We start from the raw sequence: 11,769 nt of genomic DNA on the forward strand, positions 1-11,769 counted from the left end.
GTACCAATGTTTCAGTAAAAAGAGAAACTTTGATCAGAAACCTGGGACATGCACTTCGATCTTCCTCAAAATGGTGACGTTGGATATCCTGATTATGTGGCAGTAGAGAGGATCTCATAATATCTCATCTGGAAGATATGTTCCTGTCATTCTAGTATGCCCTCAGTACTGCAGTATACCCTCTCCAGTTGATGGAATAGGATGCGTGCATTCAAAAGTGAGACTACAATCATGAAGGCTGAACAATCTTGGGTTTTGTCACCTTGCAATTCGTCAAGCGAGATGAGGCCTTCTGGAGCTACATTACATTGCTGATGATACTGGCAAAAAAAGATAGATTGGGAGGAATTCCTCCATCTATAGATTGGGTAGATGAAAAGGATCTTGGGTGGACTTGATTTAATTTCTGCCATTGCAAGCATGCAAGCAATGAATGTAAGCATGCCACATGTGATCTTTTCACTTTATCCACTTGTGTAGTTACTTACAGTGAGCCATGGAAATAGACCCCAAGATCCTACTGCACCTTAATGCTATTAAGAGGCCTACTATTAACTGCATACTTTCTCTTTTTATTTGACCTCCCAAAGTGTAACACCATGCACTTGCTTTGATTAAAATCCATCTGTCATTTCTATCACCAGCAACACTCACAAAATGCAGGAGGAACTCAACAGGCCAGGCAGCAGCTATGAAAAAGAGTAAACAGTCGACATTTCGGGCCTAGACCCTTCTTCAGGACTCTATCTCCATATCTGTAACTGATCAACAGTATATCCCATTGTATTCTTTGACAGTCCTTTACAGTGTCTACAAATCCACCAATCTCTGTGTAATCCACCCATCTATATTTTCATCATTCTGAGACATTCAAAATGAATCATTTATGTCTAATTCCAAAAGTAGCCCAATCCTTAATATAATGTCCAATCGCCTCGGATAGTCCAGGACTTTAGTGAGATCACCTCACTAACTTTGCAGTTAAATCTCCAAGTCTCGAATCACATTACTTAAGACTATTGGAGTAGTCCATTTAACCGTTGAGCATGTATTGTTATATAATGAAATCATGACTGATCTGTCACTTCACTCTGAATGTCTACCTGCCTCTCATATTTTGCCTTCATACATTAAAAGACCCATGAAGTGAATTCAACCATGAGTCATTTAGTGCTTCGAAAACACAAGAACATTAATGCAAGTGTGACTCATTCTTTAGATTTTAAAAACGTTGGCGAATTATACAATGAGCACTGACTAAGCCAGTAAGGAAATCAGTTAATATAAAGTTCAAACCTCTTGCAAAGCACCTTCTTAAGAACACATAATGTAAATCTATCAAAAAAGCAAGAATTATTAAGGTGCATATATATATTGTAAGGATGTAAAATCTTACCTACTCTCTACTCCAACCATGAATTTTAACAACCACAGTGTAACAGTGATATAACTGCAACATTTTGTATCTACTTTGTTGTTTTATGCTTAATATATTTTTATTGCTACAATCAATTTGGTGCACATATATTTAAAGCGTTTTTCTAAATTTACAAAATAGTTTTAGGTCATGCATATTTTTCAAGAGTTATATTGGAAAAGATTACTCAGTACTTTTATTCTTGGGTGGCTAAATAAGCACAGTTAGCTAGAGGCATACTCCTAAATATAAATCCAATTACATCGTGGATTTTTTTTTGCATTTGGCCTGACTCATCTAGGTTCACCTAATATACAAAAATTGTTAAAGTAAAAAGTTGCTATTGATCTGAAAGATACATCAGCGGAATGCATTTTGGTTGAACAATACTATTATCAGTTAATTTTATTAAAATTGCAAGATTAATTTTTAAAGATTTGGAAAGCATTTTAATGCAAACAATGATTTTTAAAAATCAGGAGATCGGGACTATGTTTTCCTCGGATGAGACTTGCGGGGATCCTTAAACAAAAGTGAGCTGGCATTATCGATATTCAAGAATTTGTTAGCTATTTCTGCCTTTGCAAAGACTGTGGCCTCCTTCAGTACTAAATGTTGATACGTGCTGTTGCATGTGTAATCCCTTTGTGACAGGATTTAAGATGGTTGGCAGCCCCATCAGTTTGCAAACTCAGCAGAACTGAAATTAAAAAATGCATTACCAGAATAGTTCAGTCCCTGGCTGCGCACTAATCTAATCTCCCAAAATGGTTTGCTAATTAAAAACAACAAAACAAAACCACATATTTTCAATAATGTTGCTTAGGACAAGAATATCAATGCTCGAGTGACTCATTATCAGGGAAACTACTTGACATTTAATAAATCCCCCTGAAGATTTGTTTAAAAACGTATGCAGATTAAAAAAAAAGAGTACCTCAAAATCAGATGCTTTGAGTGGATCTAGGAAGATCTGAAGCTCATTAAAGTTTAAACCTATTAGTTAATACAGTACTATTCATTCCAAAGCAGTGACCTATTTTCATTGTGAGATAAACAGTCAAGTTAGCAGATGTTTATCTTGAAATCTGTTTTCCTGCAAACAATTCAAACCTTGGACTTTAAATCACTTACAGATATGCTTTGAATCACATTAAGTTTAGTGTGGGCTGATGGATGGTATTGACACTGAGGTGAAATACAGTCACTTATTTACTGTATCTATTGCCTGGTCAATCCACTCTTGACTACCACTTTGCAACACGAATTCCATATGTCAGATGAATTAAGCTTCAGTCTGCGCAGATCCCCGTAGAGCCTGTCACAACTCTGGAAATAAAAATAAATGCAGACATTTGTTTTCATCTTAACAACACCCAGTTACAACTACAAGTTAACCAAGGCACAAGACCACTTGGAAACTCACACAGCACTACCCACCTCCTCCCTCAAAATCAAAAAATTGTGTGAGTCAGTAATGCTCAGAACAAAGACTGCACTTATATCAAAGCCATTTAGCTGCTTAATAATGAAATTCCTCTCAGATGAATAACTCAGTGGGTATCTTGGTTTTATGAATTTAAAATGCACTGCTGTGGTGAGAGAGCTGATTCTGAGGAGAAAAAAAAAACAAAAAATGACTGTTTCACTTTATTGGGTCCCCACCCCTCCCAAATCCTCCCATAGCCAATAGAAACTCTTTGAAATGTTATTTCATTTTATATCTGATGACGAAGTAACCAAAGCAGGGACATAATTAATATAGGGTGCATAAAATAGGGAGATTAGCGTGGATTGCCAATAAAACATACTTCCTACTTAAGAGACTTTGACCACTGTCCAAAATGCCTTGCAAATAACAAAAATTGTGCAATATAAGGATCAGTTTTAATACAGTCACATTGCTGGTGCATTCACTGTGATAAATATTTAAACAAGATTGACATGAATTTATTGTCTATCAGAGCAGCCAAAAATCAGACGGAAACCAACCGAACAAGCAAGAGTGAAGTTTCCAAAGAAGCTTGTGACTGGCAGTCTGAAGCCAAATACAGTTACAAGATTAGCAACTGAGAGAGGCCAGGCATTGATAATGCTACAAATATATAGACAACTTATGGATTGTGGGTATTGCTGGTTAATACCCACCCTGGTTATCTATGAACTAATACTAGGCAATATTGCTTTGCCCCACTTTACTCTGAGTTTGGTCAGCATTGCCCATTATGTCGTTAGCATATAGGGCAGCAATGAAGGTCCTCCATCTCTGTCTGTATAGAAAGATTCTTCATTGCTGTTTCCATAGTATTTTTTTTGACAAATCAGGGTTGTTGACCCTGAACTGAACCCCTGAACCTGGAGGACCAGTGGGCCACTCTTAGTCCGGCCTCTAACCTTTGACCTGCTTGGCATGGGTGACCCTACCAAGAGCCAATGCACAAGGTCTTGACTCCATGTTGCACCATCAATAACTCTCAGAGACGTGAGGCGAGATATAGGCTTTTATTGGCTGGAAGAAAGAACAAGCAGCAAGTGACCACCACACAACATCCTGGAGACTGAGGAAGGGGCTGTGCCTCCAATCGCCTTTATACCGGGGTCTGTGGGAGGAGCCACAGGAGCAGTCAGCGGGGGGGGGGGCCTGTCCAGACAGGTATATGTAGTTCACCACACTCCAGCCAACAAAGTTCTCTGGGTCATTGAAGCGTGCAAGCCTCCAAACCCTATGACAAGGTCGTGGTCCTCTTGGATGCTTGAGTCTGGAGTTATATGTAAATTGCATTGGGTAAGGATACCAGATTTCTTTTCCAGTAGATTATTAGTAAACCATTTAGGTTTTAGTGATAATATGATACTATTTTTGGTCACCCCTTCTGATACGAGCTGTTTAATTCCAATTGTATTTAATTAATCAATGTTTTATTTATAACACAACAACACATTGTGAAACCCAATTATTGGGCCACCATAATCCATGTGAGTGAATAAAAAATCTTCATGCATTACAGATGAAATTTGCATCCCAACATAATAAAGGTTATAATGTATTATCATAGAAGAGAAGGCCATTTAGCCCCTAGTCTCCATGCTATCCAATTAGACTAACATCTTTGTAGTGCAACAGTTCTTTTCCTCTTCAAATATTTGTCCCATTCTTTTTTGAAAGGTGCATTTGAATATTTTTTTTACAGTACATTCTAGGTCAAAATAATCTGATGGCAGACATAAGTTTTCCTGCAATCACCATCTGGTTCTTTAACAGTTGCATAAGTGCCTTATATACATGTATGTCCTCCAGTTATGGGCCTTTATTACTGTTAAAAATATTTTTTTCTCCTAACTGCTTGATCTAGAACTTACAACAGCACAGGATAGGAACAAGACATTGAAACCACGATGTCATGCTAATCTAATTAAACTAATCACTGAATGTCCAACTAAACTGATCCTTTCTGCCTGGACAATATCCATATGGCTGCATTCTCTGCATATACTACCTCAATGGACTACCATAATGAAATGATCTGTATGAATGGCACACAAAATAAGTTATTCACTTTACCTTGGTACATGTGACAATAATAAATCAATTTACCAATTTTGGTATAACTGTAGCCACTATTATATTCAAACCCTTAATTTTGATTGCAAAACAAATAGAACAATTAAATGAACTACAAAAGTATGTCATTTCAATATGGTTCATTTCAAGATTTTCTTAATAAGTTGAATAATAAAATGAAGGTGCAATTTCTTGGGCTTTTCTTCAGATTTTCCACTTAGATGTAATATTTTCTTATCAGACACTATGCTCAGCTTTTGGAATAATTAAGATATCTATTCCATCCCTAAAAATGGAAGTGATTGCTGATTTTCTTATGCTGTATAAATGACCTACAAAGCTTTGGATTCCTCAGATTTGAAATGTGTTGCATGATGTAGCTCGATTGTAATGTACTCCTACCTGGACCTGTATTCATTCCTATGCAGGGAAATAACAGCTCAGGGCAATATAAATACTCAAATTTTTATTCATTTGTCAGTAACGGCTAATATGCTATTAAAAATGGCTGCAGTTGGTAAACTGGCCAATTGGTTTATAATTGTCACAAGTACCATGATGGATCTGATTGGATGCTTTTTACATTGCACTGATAAAAAGTAGAGTCAATGGGAACATAATGAATTTCTTAAACCTCCTGAGGAAGTAGAGGCACTAGTGAGATTTCATGGCCATGGTGTCTACATGATTGAATTAGGATAGGCTATTAATGATGTTCTCTCCTAGAAACCTGACCTTCTCACTTTCTTCACCTCAGTACCATTGAGGTAAATAGAGGAGTGTGCACCACCTTCCTTCTTGATGCCAATGACTAATTTGGAAAAACCTAATTCCTTATGAAGGTGCTCAAGCAATGGCTTCATACCGGTACATGTAATGGCTAGATCGATCCCAGGTTTAATTTCCATGCCAGAGACTTCAGCACCAGGCATCAGGCTGACAATCCATTGGAATATTGTGGACATGCTGGAGACACGTTGTCATTAAACAAGCTGTAAAAGTTGTACCTGTCAGTTCATCAGAACACTGAAGACTTCACTATCACCACTGAAAGTATATTTTATTCCTAATATACACAGTAAATATAATTGGGACATATTTTTGTCTATCTTTGTTGCTCTATCAGTTCAGTATATTCTCTAATTCTTGAATTGCATAAATATTTGAAGAGGAAAAGGAATGCAAGACTGTTAATAAAAGAACAGGGCATTAGTTTATTTGGATCTCTCCAATAGCCAGCACAGAGACAAAGGGCCAAAAGACTTCTTCTCTATGGTAATAGGTTGCAACTTTACATGTGTCAAGGTACAAATTTCACCTGAAGATTGTGAAGTTTCTCTCTACAAAATGCACACATGAAGCTTTTGTGAGGCTATTACACAGGATCTTGTCCCTCTGTGACCATTGGCAACAGGACCTTGTAGAGTGGTCCCTCCCCACAGAGCTTCTGCAGTGGCTGCACTGAGCATCAGTGTAGTCTTCAGCATGCACTCCCGCATCCTGAAATGTGTCCATGTGCAGCATTCAATTGTGGACATCTCTTTTCACTGGATTACCAGCAAGTTTCTGGACGACCAACAGAAGACCCCAGCACATCTTCAGACGGTGTTGGCCATTGACACAAACGCCACATTTTACTGCATGTTTCAATGTTTCGCTACACTTGTGTCAAATAAAGCTAATGTTTTTTTTTAATTTTTAAGTTTTGGATGGAGTAAAGTTTGTCTGAAACCAAGTTGACGATTCTCCAGCAGCAGTTGATGTTTGTCCCTGGGAACAACCCACAGAGTAGAGAATTCTGTGTTCCGCAGTCACTGCTCTGAAGAAGGTTATGGGAGTTTTTCCCAGTATTTCAAGTTTCAAGTTTAATTCTCTTTCAGCCATGCATGAATATCCATGAATACAGCCAAACAAAACAACATTACTTCAGGGCCAAGGTGCAAAACACAGTACCAACAGTCATTCACAACATAAGGCACACATAGCACATATAAAACAGCAGTTATATACAAACTAAAAATAACAGCCCATGTCCCTGAATCCATGAACGTTGCAGCAGTCTGCAATTGAAAGCAACACATCTTGTCTTCTGCTGTGCGAATACTGGAGAGCAGCACCACACCACACTGCCTCTAGTAGCTGCATGCATGGTTTGAGGCCTAGTGCTCGCTCTGACCAACGTCACGTGGCTCCTCTGGCAGTCACCAATAAAACAGTGAATCGTACTTGCAGCATTCTACATCACCAATGTCCAACGGGGTCTTGTGATCACAAGAGAAGCAACTAAGACGTTCACACGCTGTTCGACTGCACGCCACCTTCAGACATCGGCACCTGTCTAACACAGCCAGCAGCATGATCTGCACCAAGTCCAACTCCTTCAGTTTCCCCACCAATGAGCAACTCGCTGTTGGGGAAGACCAGAAGTTCTTAATATCCAGCAGGGTCTTAAGATCATAACAAATAAGTTAAAAAAAAACAATAATACCCTTGATTGGCCCTGTACAACCCACTGCATTCAAGTTTTCCACCATCCTACTTGATTTTATGTCTTAATCAGCTTTAATAGAAACAGCAGTTCCACATTACTCTTGTGAGAGTTCGCTGTGCCAAATGTGGCTGCAACATATTTTAAACAATTCTTGAAACATGCTTCATTTGGGATGAAGCACTTCAAAGCACACTGAAATTGTGAGTCTCTCTCCCACGCGAGAACTGGCACATAAAAATGGAGGTCTATGAGCTGTGTAGGAGAGAAGGTTTAGATTGATTGTGGAGTGGGTTCATATTGCTCAGAGCAACATGGTGGACTGAAAGACCCTCACTGTTCTGTACAGCTCCATGCTTGAATGCTTTCTACCATTCTGTATGTAAAAGAGAATTCCACAGCATTATTCCCAAGAGGACTGCTTATGATCTTTGACATGTAGCTCCTCAATGAACCATGTTCTTTCCCTGATTACCCTCTTGTCCCTAACGTGCATCTGATATGTTAAGGGATTTTCAGTCACCTTATTTCTCATTGATCTGTAATATATTGACATACTCCACATCACCGAATAAGAATCAATACCTCATTAATAGAAAACGTTAAATATATTCAGCAAGGCCGGCTGCATCTGTGGATGGAAAATAGAGCTAACGTTTTAGGTTAGAGGAGAAGCAGGATAAACACGACAAGCAAAAATCTTAAACAAAGGAGCAGAATGTGTTAGCTTTGGAAGAGAAGTGTGCATGGAATGAGCTGCCAATGTTTAAAATACATTTGAACAGATATATGAATAGAAAAGGCCAGAGGAGAGTGGGCCAAATCCAGGCAAAGGAGTCTAACTCAGATAGATATCTTGGTCACAATACCATTGCAATGTAGTTGACAAATTTGCATACAGCAAGCTCCTCCAGATGACACGATGGCACTGCCTCAGCGCCAGAGTCCTGGGTTCAGTCCTGACCTCCATTGCTGTCTGTGTGGAGTTTGAAGATTCTTCCTGTGACTGCGTAGATTTTCCCTGGGTGTTCTTGTTCCCTCCCATGTCTCAGGTTAACAGGTAAAATACTCTGGGTGTGTACATGAGTGGTAGAATGTGGGGGTGAAGAAGAGCTGATGAGAATGAGGGGTGCATTAAAAAAACAATGAATGCAGGATTCGTATAAGTGGATAGCTCATGGTCAGCATGAATTTGCTGGGCTGAAGGAACCTTTTTCAAACTATTTAACTCCATGACTCTATGTAAGTGAGGACAACGGAAGTTAGTCAAAATATCTGCCTGGCTTTTTAAATACACCCATTGTTTACTATTTCAGTTTCAGATTTCTAATACTCTTTACTTCTGCTTTTCAACATTGATGGACTGAAATCCCAAAAGAAACTCGATCTAATGGAATGGGGGAGTCGCCAGCAGTAACATTAATTTATGTGGCTTCTTTAACAGAGCAAGGATAGTCCAAGTGTGCTTCAAATAAACATAATCAAATCAGACCACAAGGAAACTAGACCAAATGAAGGAGCGTTCCAGTCAAAGAAGGCAGGTTTAGAGAGCACCTGCAATGCACAGTGGAGGTTAAGAGGACAAAAGGTTCAGGGAGAGATTTCCCCTTCTGGGGGCTTTGGGAGCTACAGAATGCCTGTGTTAGAGCAAATAAAAACGCAATTGATCGATAGGGCAGAATTGTAAGAGTACAAAGAGCTCTGAAGCTAGAAGGGATTGCTGGGATAGAGTTTGGGACTACTGAGTGATGGAAAACAGGGAAGGGTATTTTAAAATCATGGCATTTCCAAACTGAAGCATGAATGAATAACAGCATTTTGACATAGAGCCCAGTCCTTAAAGGTAGGGCAGTGATAATAGCATTAAATATACAACACTGGTTATATCAGTACTGAAGATTGATAGCCATTTGAACTGTTAATTGATATTTCTGTAATCTAACATGCTTTGCTTTCCAGCCAGCACTACTTTGGCTGAAATGTCTCGGAGCAACTGCAAATGTGATTACTCAGTAGAAAGCACCAGTCTGAAATCAGAAGTACGCAATAAACTACACAACAAAGGTTTGAGATTTCATTCCCCTGTCTCCATCCCACTAAAGGTGTATAAATTTATGAGGGGCATGTACAAAGTGAATGCTCACAGTCTTTTTCCCCAGGAAAGGGAAGCATAAACTAAAGTGTTTAAGATTAAAGTGAGAGCAAAAAGTTTTAAAAGGGACCTGAGGTGCAAGCTCTTCACTTAGAAGGTACTGTTTATATGGAACAAGCTGTCAAAGAAAGTTATTGAGGCAGGTACAATAATAACATTTTTAAAACACTTGTACAGGCACATGAGCAGGAAATGGGCCAAACACCAGACAAGTGGGACTAGCTTAGATGGACATCATGCTTGACATGGATAAATTGGGACAAAGGACCCATTTCCAATCTGTATTAATCCATGACAGTACTTCACTATACAGACAAAATTAACAGATATTTCATTCCTTAATAACTCCAAAAAAATGTGAATGGAAACTAAATTATGATCTTACTCCTGGAGTGCACCACCTTTCAAATTTCCTCACGGTGCCCACTAGTTGTGATGCTTCAGTGAAGGCCTCCATGTGTGATTTCTCCAGTCTTTTTCGGGCACAGAAGGGAGGCAAAAGGCAGGACACCATCCTGTGTCTCACCACATCTAACCTCTTTAAGAATCTCTCTGGAGTCAGTTTGGCTAGGTCCAGGTTCTGGAACGGACCACAAAGAGGCACCCTGAGTTGTCCATCTCATAACTGAAGTCCACCGGCGTCTCCACTAGGGAGAAGACTGATTTGGGTGCACCTTCTGTAATTTTCATTTGCTCTTTGTAATTCAAAGTATATCTTTCCTGATATAAAAACACCATCTTATTTAATCCAACCAGACAATCCATAGTGAATTGTCCTAACTCTGACCTCTCGTCATTTTTTCTTCAGTCCTGCTGAAGGGTTTCGGCCTGAAACATTGACCCTACTCTTTTCCATAGATGCTGCCTGGCCTGCTGAGTTCCTCCAGCATTTAGTGTGTGCTGCTCGGCACACTACTTGTTTTGCTTTCATTTACCAGTGCTGAGCAACTTTAAATCAGGAGCATTGCATCTTGCTTTTTAACAAGGTTACATTTATCTTACATGCTGTTCCCTCACATTATGACAGCTATGCTGCTATTGATAACGTAAATTGTTTATCTCACTTCCTGTAGCTGTTATGAATTTTAGTGGATTTGGTTTCAATATAATATCATCTTACATAGAAATCTGATTTAACTGCAATATATAATTTCACTCTTGCAAAACATATCAAGTCCTCTTCACTAGTACACTTAATTGATAGAAGTAGGAGTTGGACATACAGCCCTTCAAAACTGTTCCACCAGTATCTAGATCATATCATACTGTGCCTTTGAAGTGCAGTTACTTCTACGATGTACACAGCAGCTTGCTCATAGAAAACTCCAAAAAGTGACACTATGGTACAACTGGCAGAGCCACAGCCCTACAGTGGCAGAGCCCTGTGTTCATGGGTTTCCCACATCCTATGTACAGATTGGTAAATTAATTGGTTGCTACAAATTGCTGCTAGTGCGTAGGTGAATGTTTGAATCTGGAGGCCCTGATGAGAATCTGAGGAAAGTAAAAACTAAGATGAGTGCAGGATTGATGTATTTGAGTGGTTAACATGGATATAATGGAACAAAGGCTCATGTTGCATACTATACATCTTTCAAACTCTCTAAGACATTAAGGTCATGTGAGAGTGTAAAATCAGAGTTTATTAACTAACAAGTATTAGCCAGGACCTTGTTTTTTCTGCTCAATTTCCTGCTCAATACTAATATTGTGCCAAGCTAGGACAGACAGGTGCACAGGTTCCCTTGTAAGTACCAAAACCAAATATCTGATATGGGCTTTGGACATGTGCATGTATGTGCCTTGCACCATTACAATCAATGCCCTGTGAAAGTTCAAGGTATATTTATTATCAAAGTACATAAATGGCACCGTATGCAAACATAAGATTTGTTTTCTGTGGGCATACTTAATAAATCCAATAAACATAATAGAATCAATGGAAGACTGCACCCAGTGGGGCGGATAATCAGTGTGCAAAAGACCACAAACTGAGCAAATACAAAATAAAGAATAAGCAATGACTATTGAGGACATGAGATGAAGAGTCCTTTAAAATGTGTCCATAGTTTATAGGAACAGCTCAGAGATGGGGCAAATGAAGATAAGTGAATTTATTCTCTGCAGTTCAAGAGCCTGATGGTTGAGGG

This window comes from Hemitrygon akajei, chromosome 1, assembly GCF_048418815.1.
Source record: "Hemitrygon akajei chromosome 1, sHemAka1.3, whole genome shotgun sequence".
In the NCBI taxonomy this organism is placed as follows: Eukaryota; Metazoa; Chordata; class Chondrichthyes; order Myliobatiformes; family Dasyatidae; genus Hemitrygon; species Hemitrygon akajei.